Source organism: Drosophila mauritiana, chromosome 3L, assembly GCF_004382145.1.
Source record: "Drosophila mauritiana strain mau12 chromosome 3L, ASM438214v1, whole genome shotgun sequence".
Taxonomy (NCBI): Eukaryota; Metazoa; Arthropoda; class Insecta; order Diptera; family Drosophilidae; genus Drosophila; species Drosophila mauritiana.
Genome location: NC_046669.1, coordinates 7,458,216 through 7,470,783, shown reverse-complemented (window position 1 = coordinate 7,470,783; position 12,568 = coordinate 7,458,216). Strand labels below are relative to the sequence as shown.

Here is a 12,568-nt window from a genome sequence, read left to right as displayed (position 1 = left end):
ATTGTGATACACAAAAATTTCCAAAAGAAACGAATTTGGATACAAAATTCGTAGAATTTCCAAAAATTTCACACACCCTCGAACGATTACATTCCATTTCGAAGACTGACATTGCTGATACAAAGAAAATCGTCCACGAATCTAGTGAATTTAAATCAAAATTAGATAAACTCGTGCACAAGACAGCACAAGCAGATAACCAAAATCCTGACAAAAATAAGTTTCCCACTCAGGATAATTTAGATGAGCTTCAAACACAAATAAGCTTGACCTCTGAACTTGTTACAATGACTGATAAATTTCCACCTGAAGGGAAATCTTATTTAGGTAAGGAACCAATTGAAAGTGAAAGCGACGAGGAACTGGACACTTTAAACAAAAAATGCAAGCTTCAGCTCTTATCAAAAATTGAACAGTCATCTTTTATTGATACAACCGAGATCGCCAAGAGTACTGAAAAAAGAGATATAACCAAATTTCCAACGGCAAACGATAGTCAAGGTGAGATGTTTAGCAAATCAGGAGCCACACTTAAAAAACAATGCGGGGGAAAAACAGACTGCATTCACTCCACTGCACCAATATCTTCTGTAACAGCCAGTGGAGATAAGTCTCCTCTCCATCCTGAAGAAAAACCAAAGTCGCCTGAGAAGAAAGACGAAAAGGTCCTAGCTAAACCAGACGACAGTTCCAAGTCGGTCTTTGAGACTGATAAGCCCAGTCCTAAAGAATATTCTGGCGATGAAACCGATGACGAAATAGATATTCCCCAGCCACAAGACAAGATTTTTAGGGAAGCAACTCCATCAGTGACACCCTTCACTACTATCCCTGACGTAAAGGCCAGAGATGTTATTTCCTTCAAGGCAGAAGAAAGTTCAACAACAGTTCAAACAACTATTAAGTTAGCAAGCACTAGTATAACAACAGAGGATACCAAGATAGTTAAACCGATTTATTCGCTTCCACAATTGAAAGACGATAAGATCCCAACCTCAGTAGGAGACAAGGCACCAAAAGAGTCAGTAAAGCCTATATTAAGGGAGTATTCGGACGATGAAACTGATCACGAAATAGATATTCCCAAGCCACAAGACAAGCCTATTAGCCATCCAACTTCTTTGGTAACTGGTGTTACAGGTGGTGGGGTTAAATCTCCTGTCCATCCTGAAGAAAAACCAAAGTCGCCTGAGAAGAAAGACGAAAAGGTCCTAGCTAAACCAGACGACAGTTCCAAGTCGGTCTTTGAGACTGATAAGCCCAGTCCTAAAGAATATTCTGGCGATGAAACCGATGACGAAATAGATATTCCCCAGCCACAAGACAAGATTTTTAGGGAAGCAACTCCATCAGTGACACCCTTCACTACTATCCCTGACGTAAAGGCCAGAGATGTTATTTCCTTCAAGGCAGAAGAAAGTTCAACAACAGTTCAAACAACTATTAAGTTAGCAAGCACTAGTATAACAACAGAGGATACCAAGATAGTTAAACCGATTGATTCGCTTTCACAATTGAAAGACGATAAGATCCCAACCTCAGTAGGAGACAATGCACCAAAAGAGTCAGTAAAGCCTATGTTAAAGGAGTATTCGGACGATGAAACTGATCACGAAATGGATATTCCGAAGCCACAAGACAATCCTATTAGCCACCCAACTTCTTTGGTAACTGGTGTTACAGGTGGTGGGGTTAAATCTCCTCTCCATCCTGAAGAAAAACTAAAGTCGCCTGAGAAGAAAGACGAAAAGGTCCTAGCTAAACCAGACGACAGTTCCAAGTCGGTCGTTGAGACTGATAAGCCCAGTCCTAAAGAATATTCGGACGATGAAACCGATGACGAAATAGATTTTCCCAAGCCGCAAGACAAGATTTTTAGGGAAGCAGCTCCATCAGTGACACCCTTCACTACTATCCCTGACGTAAAGGCCAGAGATGTTATTTCCTTCAAGGCAGAAGAAAGTTCAACAACAGTTCAAACAACTATTAAGTTAGCAAGCACTAGTATAACAACAGAGGATACCAAGATAGTTAAACCGATTGATTCGCTTCCACAATTGAAAGACGATAAGATCCCAACCTCAGTAGGAGACAATGCACCAAAAGAGTCAGTAAAGCCTATGTTAAAGGAGTATTCGGACGATGAAACTGATCACGAAATGGATATTCCGAAGCCACAAGACAATCCTATTAGCCATCCAACTTCTTTGGTAACTGGTGTTACAGGTGGTGGGCTTAAATCTCCTCTCCATCCTGAAGACAAACCAAAGTCGCCTGAGAAGAAAGACGAAAAGGTCCTAGCTAAACCAGACGACAGTTCCAAGTCGGTCGTTGAGACTGATAAGCCCAGTCCTAAAGAATATTCGGACGATGAAACCGATGACGAAATAGATTTTCCCAAGCCGCAAGACAAGATTTTTAGGGAAGCAGCTCCATCAGTGACACCCTTCACTACTATCCCTGACGTAAAGGCCACAGATGTTATTTCCTTCAAGGCAGAAGAAAGTTCAACAACAGTTCAAACAACTATTAAGTTAGCAAGCACTAGTATAACAACAGAGGATACCAAGATAGTTAAACCGATTGATTTGCTTTCACAATTGAAAGACGATAAGATCCCAACCTCAGTAGGAGACAATGCACCAAAAGAGTCAGTAAAGCCTATGTTAAAGGTGTATTCGGACGATGAAACTGATGACGAAATAGATATTCCCAAGCCACAAGACAAGCCTATTAGCCATCCAACTTCATTGGTAACTGGTGTTACAGGTGGTGGGGTTATGTCTCCTCTCCATTCTGAGGAAAAACCAAAGTCGCCTGAGAAGAAAGACGAAAAGGTCCTAGCTAAACCAGACGACAGTTCCAAGTCGGTCGTTGAGACTGATAAGCCCAGTCCTAAAGAATATTCGGACGATGAAACCGATGACGAAATAGATTTTCCCAAGCCGCAAGACAAGATTTTTAGGGAAGCAGCTCCATCAGTGACACCCTTCACTACTATCCCTGACGTAAAGGCCAGAGATGTTATTTCCTTCAAGGCAGAAGAAAGTTCAACAACAGTTCAAACAACAATTAAGTTAGCAAGCACTAGTATAACAACAGAGGATACCAAGATAGTTAAACCGATTGATTCGCTTCCACAATTGAAAGACGATAAGATCCCAACCTCAGTAGGAGACAAGGCACCAAAAGAGTCAGTAAAGCCTATGTTAAAGGAGTATTCGGACGATGAAACTGATCACGAAATGGATATTCCGAAGCCACAAGACAATCCTATTAGCCACCCAACTTCTTTGGTAACTGGTGTTACAGGTGGTGGGGTTAAATCTCCTCTCCATCCTGAAGAAAAACTAAAGTCGCCTGAGAAGAAAGACGAAAAGGTCCTAGCTAAACCAGACGACAGTTCCAAGTCGGTCGTTGAGACTGATAAGCCCATTCCTAAAGAATATTCGGACGATGAAACTGATGACGAAATAGATATTCCCAAGCCACAAGACAAGCCTATTAGCCATCCAACTTCATTGGTAACTGGTGTTACAGTTGGTGGGGTTAAATCTCCTCTCCATCCTGAAGGAAAACCAAAGTCGCCTGAGAAGAAAGACGAAAAGGTCCTAGCTAAACCAGACGACAATTCCAAGTCGGTCGTTGAGACTGATAAGCCCAGTCCTAAAGAATATTCGGACGATGAAACCGATGACGAAATAGATTTTCCCAAGCCACAAGACAAGCCTATTAGCCACCCAACTTCATTGGTAACTGGTGTTACAGTTGGTGGGGTTAAATCTCCTCTCCATCCTGAAGAAAAACCAAAGTCGCCTGAGAAGAAAGACGAAAAGGTCCTAGCTAAACCAGACGACAGTTCCAAGTCGGTCGTTGAGACTGATAAGCCCAGTCCTAAAGAATATTCGGACGATGAAACCGATGACGAAATAGATTTTCCCAAGCCACAAGACAAGCCTATTAGCCATCCAACTTCTTTGGTAACTGGTGTTACAGGTGGTGGGGTTAAATCTCCTCTCCATCCTGAAGAAAAACCAAAGTCGCCTGAGAAGAAAGACGAAAAGGTCCTAGCTAAACCAGACGACAGTTCCAAGTTGGTCGTTGAGACTGATAAGCCCAGTCCTAAAGAATATTCGGACGATGAAACCGATGACGAAATAGATTTTCCCAAGCCACAAGACAAGCCTATTAGCCATCCAACTTCTTTGTTAACTGGTGTTACAGGTGGTGGGGTTAAATCTCCTCTCCATCCTGAAGAAAAACCAAAGTCGCCTGAGAAGAAAGACGAAAAGGTCCTAGCTAAACCAGACGACAGTTCCAAGTCGGTCGTTGAGACTGATAAGCCCAGTCCTAAAGAATATTTGGACGATGAAACTGATGACGAAATAGATATTCCCAAGCCACAAGACAAGCCTATTAGCCACCCAACTTCTTTGGTAACTGGTGTTACAGGTGGTGGGGTTAAATCTCCTCTCCATCCTGAAGAAAAACCAAAGTCGCCTGAGAAGAAAGACGAAAAGGTCCTAGCTAAACCAGACGACAGTTCCAAGTCGGTCGTTGAGACTGATAAGCCCAGTCCTAAAGAATATTCGGACGATGAAACTGATGACGAAATAGATATTCCCAAGCCACAAGACAAGCCTTTTAGGGAAGCAACTCCATCAGTGACACCCTTCACTACTATCCCTGACGTAAAGGCCAGAGATGTTATTTCCTTCAAGGCAGAAGAAAGTTCAACAACAGTTCAAACAACAATTAAGTTAGCAAGCACTAGTATAACAACAGAGGATACCAAGATAGTTAAACCGATTGATTCGCTTCCACAATTGAAAGACGATAAGATCCCAACCTCAGTAGGAGACAAGGCACCAAAAGAGTCAGTAAAGCCTATGTTAAAGGAGTATTCGGACGATGAAACTGATCACGAAATGGATATTCCCAAGCCACAAGACAAGCCTATTAGCCACCCAACTTCTTTGGTAACTGGTGTTACAGGTGGTGGGGTTATGTCTCCTCTCCATTCTGAGGAAAAACCAAAGTCGCCTGAGAAGAAAGACGAAAAGGTCCTAGCTAAACCAGACGACAGTTCCAAGTCGGTCGTTGAGACTGATAAGCCCAGTTCTAAAGAATATTCGGACGATGAAACTGATGACGAAATAGATATTCCCAAGCCACAAGACAAGCCTATTAGCCATCCAACTTCATTGGTAACTGGTGTTACAGGTGGTGGGGTTAAATCTCCTCTCCATCCTGAAGAAAAACCAAAGTCGCCTGAGAAGAAAGACGAAAAGGTCCTAGCTAAACCAGACGACAGTTCCAAGTCGGTCGTGGAGACTGATAAGCCCAGTCCTAAAGAATATTCGGACGATGAAACTGATGACGAAATGGATATTCCCAAGCCACAAGACAAGCCTATTAGCCACCCAACTTCTTTGGTAACTGGTGTTACAGGTGGTGGGGTTAAATCTCCTCTTCATCCTGAGGAAAAACCAAAGTCGCCTGAGAAGAAAGACGAAAAGGTCCTAGCTAAACCAGACGACAGTTCCAAGTCGGTCGTTGAGACTGATAAGCCCAGTCCTAAAGAATATTCGGACGATGAAACCGATGAAATAGATATTCCCAAGCCACAAGACAAGCCTATTAGCCATCCAACTTCATTGGTAACTGGTGTTACAGGTGGTGGGGTTAAATCTCCTCTCCATCCTGAAGAAAAACCAAAGTCGCCTGAGAAGAAAGACGAAAAGGTCCTAGCTAAACCAGACGACAGTTCCAAGTCGGTCGTGGAGACTGATAAGCCCAGTCCTAAAGAATATTCGGACGATGAAACTGATGACGAAATAGATATTCCCAAGCCACAAGACAAGCCTATTGGCCACCCAACTTCTTTGGTAACTGGTGTTACAGGTGGTGGGGTTATGTCTCCTCTCCATTCTGAGGAAAAACCAAAGTCGCCTGAGAAGAAAGACGAAAAGGTCCTAGCTAAACCAGACGACAGTTCCAAGTCGGTCATTGAGACTGATAAGCCCAGTCCTAAAGAATATTCGGACGATGAAACTGATGACGAAATAGATATTCCCAAGCCACAAGACAAGCCTATTAGCCATCCAACTTCATTGGTAACTGGTGTTACAGGTGGTGGGGTTAAATCTCCTCTCCATCCTGAAGAAAAACCAAAGTCGCCTGAGAAGAAAGACGAAAAGGTCATAGCTAAACCAGACGACAGTTCCAAGTCGGTCGTTGGGACTGATAAGCCCAGTCCTAAAGAATATTCGGACGATGAAACTGATCACGAAATGGATATTCCCAAGCCACAAGACAAGCCTATTAGCCACCCAACTTCTTTGGTAACTGGTGTTACAGGTGGTGGGGTTATGTCTCCTCTCCATTCTGAGGAAAAACCAAAGTCGCCTGAGAAGAAAGACGAAAAGGTCCTAGCTAAACCAGACGACAGTTCCAAGTCGGTCGTTGAGACTGATAAGCCCAGTTCTAAAGAATATTCGGACGATGAAACTGATGACGAAATAGATATTCCCAAGCCACAAGACAAGCCTATTAGCCATCCAACTTCATTGGTAACTGGTGTTACAGGTGGTGGGGTTAAATCTCCTCTCCATCCTGAAGAAAAACCAAAGTCGCCTGAGAAGAAAGACGAAAAGGTCCTAGCTAAACCAGACGACAGTTCCAAGTCGGTCGTTGAGACTGATAAGCCCAGTCCTAAAGAATATTCGGACGATGAAACCGATGACGAAATAGATATTCCCAAGCCACAAGACAAGCCTATTGGCCACCCAACTTCTTTGGTAACTGGTGTTACAGGTGGTGGGGTTATGTCTCCTCTCCATTCTGAGGAAAAACCAAAGTCGCCTGAGAAGAAAGACGAAAAGGTCCTAGCTAAACCAGACGACAGTTCCAAGTCGGTCGTTGAGACTGATAAGCCCAGTCCTAAAGAATATTCGGACGATGAAACTGATGACGAAATAGATATTCCCAAGCCACAAGACAAGCCTATTAGCCATCCAACTTCATTGGTAACTGGTGTTACAGGTGGTGGGGTTAAATCTCCTCTCCATCCTGAAGAAAAACCAAAGTCGCCTGAGAAGAAACACGAAAAGGTCCTAGCTAAACCAGACGACAGTTCCAAGTCGGTCGTTGAGACTGATAAGCCCAGTCCTAAAGAATATTCGGACGATGAAACCGATGACGAAATAGATTTTCCCAAGCCACAAGACAAGCCTTTTAGGGAAGCAACTCCATCAGTGACACCCTTCACTACTATCCCTGACGTAAAGGCCAGAGATGTTATTTCCTTCAAGGCAGAAGAAAGTTCAACAACAGTTCAAACAACAATTAAGTTAGCAAGCACTAGTATAACAACAGAGGATACCAAGATAGTTAAACCGATTGATTCGCTTCCACAATTGAAAGACGATAAGATCCCAACCTCAGTAGGAGACAAGGCACCAAAAGAGTCAGTAAAGCCTATGTTAAAGGAGTATTCGGACGATGAAACTGATCACGAAATGGATATTCCCAAGCCACAAGACAAGCCTATTAGCCACCCAACTTCTTTGGTAACTGGTGTTACAGGTGGTGGGGTTAAATCTCCTCTTCATCCTGAGGAAAAACCAAAGTCGCCTGAGAAGAAAGACGAAAAGGTCCTAGCTAAACCAGACGACAGTTCCAAGTCGGTCGTTGAGACTGATAAGCCCAGTCCTAAAGAATATTCGGACGATGAAACCGATGAAATAGATATTCCCAAGCCACAAGACAAGCCTATTGGCCACCCAACTTCTTTGGTAACTGGTGTTACAGGTGGTGGGGTTATGTCTCCTCTCCATTCTGAGGAAAAACCAAAGTCGCCTGAGAAGAAAGACGAAAAGGTCCTAGCTAAACCAGACGACAGTTCCAAGTCGGTCGTTGAGACTGATAAGCCCAGTCCTAAAGAATATTCGGACGATGAAACCGATGAAATAGATATTCCCAAGCCACAAGACAAGCCTATTAGCCATCCAACTTCATTGGTAACTGGTGTTACAGGTGGTGGGGTTAAATCTCCTCTCCATCCTGAAGAAAAACCAAAGTCGCCTGAGAAGAAAGACGAAAAGGTCCTAGCTAAACCAGACGACAGTTCCAAGTCGGTCGTGGAGACTGATAAGCCCAGTCCTAAAGAATATTCGGACGATGAAACTGATGACGAAATAGATATTCCCAAGCCACAAGACAAGCCTATTGGCCACCCAACTTCTTTGGTAACTGGTGTTACAGGTGGTGGGGTTATGTCTCCTCTCCATTCTGAGGAAAAACCAAAGTCGCCTGAGAAGAAAGACGAAAAGGTCCTAGCTAAACCAGACGACAGTTCCAAGTCGGTCATTGAGACTGATAAGCCCAGTCCTAAAGAATATTCGGACGATGAAACTGATGACGAAATAGATATTCCCAAGCCACAAGACAAGCCTATTAGCCATCCAACTTCATTGGTAACTGGTGTTACAGGTGGTGGGGTTAAATCTCCTCTCCATCCTGAAGAAAAACCAAAGTCGCCTGAGAAGAAAGACGAAAAGGTCATAGCTAAACCAGACGACAGTTCCAAGTCGGTCGTTGGGACTGATAAGCCCAGTCCTAAAGAATATTCGGACGATGAAACTGATGACGAAATAGATATTCCCAAGCCACAAGACAAGCCTATTAGCCATCCAACTTCATTGGTAACTGGTGTTACAGGTGGTGGGGTTAAATCTCCTCTCCATCCTGAAGAAAAACCAAAGTCGCCTGAGAAGAAAGACGAAAAGGTCCTAGCTAAACCAGACGACAGTTCCAAGTCGGTCGTTGAGACTGATAAGCCCAGTTCTAAAGAATATTCGGACGATGAAACTGATGACGAAATAGATATTCCCAAGCCACAAGACAAGCCTATTAGCCATCCAACTTCATTGGTAACTGGTGTTACAGGTGGTGGGGTTAAATCTCCTCTCCATCCTGAAGAAAAACCAAAGTCGCCTGAGAAGAAAGACGAATATGTCCTAGCTAAACCAGACGACAGTTCCAAGTCGGTCGTTGAGACTGATAAGCCCAGTCCTAAAGAATATTCGGACGATGAAACTGATGACGAAATAGATATTCCCAAGCCACAAGACAAGCCTATTAGCCATCCAACTTCATTGGTAACTGGTGTTACAGGTGGTGGGGTTAAATCTCCTCTCCATCCTGAAGAAAAACCAAAGTCGCCTGAGAAGAAAGACGAAAAGGTCCTAGCTAAACCAGACGACAGTTCCAAGTCGGTCGTTGAGACTGATAAGCCCAGTCCTAAAGAATATTCGGACGATGAAACCGATGACGAAATAGATATTCCCAAGCCACAAGACAAGCCTATTGGCCACCCAACTTCTTTGGTAACTGGTGTTACAGGTGGTGGGGTTATGTCTCATCTCCATTCTGAGGAAAAACCAAAGTCGCCTGAGAAGAAAGACGAAAAGGTCTTAGCTAAACCAGACGACAGTTCCAAGTCGGTCGTGGAGACTGATAAGCCCATTCCTAAAGAATATTCGGACGATGAAACTGATGACGAAATAGATATTCCCAAGCCACAAGACAAGCCTATTAGCCACCCAACTTCTTTGGTAACTGGTGTTACAGGTGGTGGGGTTAAATCTCCTCTCCATCCTGAAGAAAAACCAAAGTCGCCTGAGAAGAAAGACGAAAAGGTCCTAGCTAAACCAGACGACAGTTCCAAGTCGGTCGTTGAGACTGATAAGCCCAGTCCTAAAGAATATTCGGACGATGAAACCGATGACGAAATAGATATTCCCAAGCCACAAGACAAGCCTATTAGCCACCCAACTTCTTTGGTAACTGGTGTTACAGGTGGTGGGGTTATGTCTCCTCTCCTTTCTGAGAAAAAACCAAAGTCGCCTGAGAAGAAAGACGAAAAGGTCCTAGCTAAACCAGACGACAGTTCGAAGTCGGTCGTTGAGACTGATAAGCCCAGTCCTAAAGAATATTCGGACGATGAAACCGATGACGAAATAGATATTCCCAAGCCACAAGACAAGCCTATTAGCCACCCAACTTCTTTGGTAACTGGTCTTACAGGAGGTGGGATTAAATCTCCTCTCCATTCTGAGGAAAAACCAAAGTCGCCTGAGAAGAAAGACGAAAAGGTCCTAGCTAAACCAGACGACAGTTCCAAGTCGGTCGTTGAGACTGATAAGCCCAGTCCTAAAGAATATTCGGACGATGAAACCGATGACGAAATAGATATTCCCAAGCCACAAGACAAGCCTATTAGCCACCCAACTTCTTTGGTAACTGGTCTTACAGGTGGTGGGGTTATGTCTCCTCTCCATTCTGAGGAAAAACCAAAGTCGCCTGAGAAGAAAGACGAAAAGGTCCTAGCTAAACCAGACGACAGTTCCAAGTCGGTCGTTGAGACTGATAAGCCCAGTCCTAAAGAATATTCGGACGATGAAACTGATGACGAAATAGATATTCCCAAGCCACAAGACAAGCCTATTAGCCACCCAACTTCTTTGGTAACTGGTGTTACAGGTGGTGGGGTTATGTCTCCTCTCCATTCTGAGGAAAAACCAAAGTCGCCTGAGAAGAAAGACCAAAAGGTCCTAGCTAAACCAGACGACAGTTCCAAGTCGGTCGTTGAGACTGATAAGCCCAGTCCTAAAGAATATTCGGACGATGAAACTGATGACGAAATAAATATTCCCAAGCCACAAGACAAGCCTATTAGCCACCCAACTTCATTGGTAACTGGTGTTACAGGTGGTGGGGTTAAATCTCCTCTCCATCCTGAAGAAAAACCAAAGTCGCCTGAGAAGAAAGACGAAAAGGTCCTAGCTAAACCAGACGACAGTTCCAAGTCGGTCGTGGAGACTGATAAGCCCATTCCTAAAGAATATTCGGACGATGAAACTGATGACGAAATAGATATTCCCAAGCCACAAGACAAGCCTATTAGCCACCCAACTTCTTTGGTAACTGGTGTTACAGGTGGTGGGGTTATGTCTCCTCTCCATTCTGAGGAAAAACCAAAGTCGCCTGAGAAGAAAGACGAAAAGGTCCTAGCTAAACCAGACGACAGTTCCAAGTCGGTCGTTGAGACTGATAAGCCCAGTCCTAAAGAATATTCGGACGATGAAACTGATGACGAAATAGATATTCCCAAGCCACAAGACAAGCCTATTAGCCACCCAACTTCTTTGGTAACTGGTGTTACAGGTGGTGGGGTTATGTCTCCTCTCCATTCTGAGGAAAAACCAAAGTCGCCTGAGAAGAAAGACGAAAAGGTCCTAGCTAAACCAGACGACAGTTCCAAGTCGGTCGTTGAGACTGATAAGCCCAGTCCTAAAGAATATTCGGACGATGAAACCGATGACGAAATAGATTTTCCCAAGTCACAAGACAAGCCTTTTAGGGAAGCAGCTCAATCAGTGACACCCTTCACTACTATCCCTGACGTAAAGGCCAGAGATGTTATTTCCTTCAAGGCAGAAGAAAGTTCAACAACAGTTCAAACAACTATTAAGTTAGCAAGCACTAGTATAACAACAGAGGATACCAAGATAGTTAAACCGATTGATTCGCTTCCACAATTGAAAGACGATAAGATCCCAACATCAGTAGGAGACAAGGCACCAAAAGAGTCAGTAAAGCCTATGTTAAAGGAGTATTCGGACGATGAAACCGATGACGAAATAGATATTCCCAAGCCACAAGACAAGCCTATTAGCCACCCAACTTCTTTGGTAACTGGTGTTACAGGTGGTGGGGTTAAATCTCCTCTCCATCCTGAAAAAAAACCAAAGTCGCCTGAGAAGAAAGACGAAAAGGTCCTAGCTAAACCAGACGACAGTTCCAAGTCGGTCGTGGAGACTGATAAGCCCATTCCTAAAGAATATTCGGACGATGAAACTGATGACGAAATAGATACTCCCAAGCCACAAGACAAGCCTATTAGCCACCCAACTTCATTGGTAACTGGTGTTACAGGTGGTGGGGTTAAATCTCCTCTCCATCCTGAAGAAAAACCAAAGTCGCCTGAGAAGAAAGACGAAAAGGTCCTAGCTAAACCAGACGACAGTTCCAAGTCGGTCGTGGAGACTGATAAGCCCATTCCTAAAGAATATTCGGACGATGAAACTGATGACGAAATAGATATTCCCAAGCCACAAGACAAGCCTATTAGCCACCCAACTTCTTTGGTAACTGGTGTTACAGGTGGTGGGGTTATGTCTCCTCTCCATTCTGAGGAAAAACCAAAGTCGCCTGAGAAGAAAGACGAAAAGGTCCTAGCTAAACCAGACGACAGTTCCAAGTCGGTCGTTGAGACTGATAAGCCCAGTCCTAAAGAATATTCGGACGATGAAACCGATGACGAAATAGATTTTCCCAAGTCACAAGACAAGCCTTTTAGGGAAGCAGCTCAATCAGTGACACCCTTCACTACTATCCCTGACGTAAAGGCCAGAGATGTTATTTCCTTCAAGGCAGAAGAAAGTTCAACAACAGTTCAAACAACTATTAAGTTAGCAAGCACTAGTATAACAACAGAGGATAC

At 43.8% G+C, this 12,568-nt stretch overlaps 1 protein-coding gene across 16 annotated transcripts in view; it reads left to right on the top strand.

Moving 5' to 3' along the window:
- LOC117140948 (ankyrin-3) overlaps positions 1-12,568 on the top strand; it is a 55,023-nt gene that overhangs the window by 25,570 nt on the left and 16,885 nt on the right. The window lies entirely within an intron of this gene.